Genomic DNA, 262 nt, shown 5'->3' with positions numbered 1-262 from the left:
GCAGAAGACCCCACCAGGTACCACTCATCTCCACTACAAACAGGAAATAGAGGCTACAATTTGCAAAAGCTCACCAAAATTGGACAGTTGAAGAGTGGAAAAATGTTGCCCGGTCTGATGAGTCTTGATTTCTGTTGAGACATTCAGATGGTAGAGTCAGAATTTGCCATAAACCAAATGAGAACATGGATTCATCATGCCTTGTTACCACTGTGCAGGGTGGTGGTGGTGTAATGGTATGGGGGATGTTTTCTTGGCACAC

This window comes from Etheostoma spectabile, chromosome 16 (genome assembly GCF_008692095.1).
Source record: "Etheostoma spectabile isolate EspeVRDwgs_2016 chromosome 16, UIUC_Espe_1.0, whole genome shotgun sequence".
Classification (NCBI taxonomy): Eukaryota; Metazoa; Chordata; class Actinopteri; order Perciformes; family Percidae; genus Etheostoma; species Etheostoma spectabile.
Note: the sequence above shows the minus strand (reverse complement) of the source record.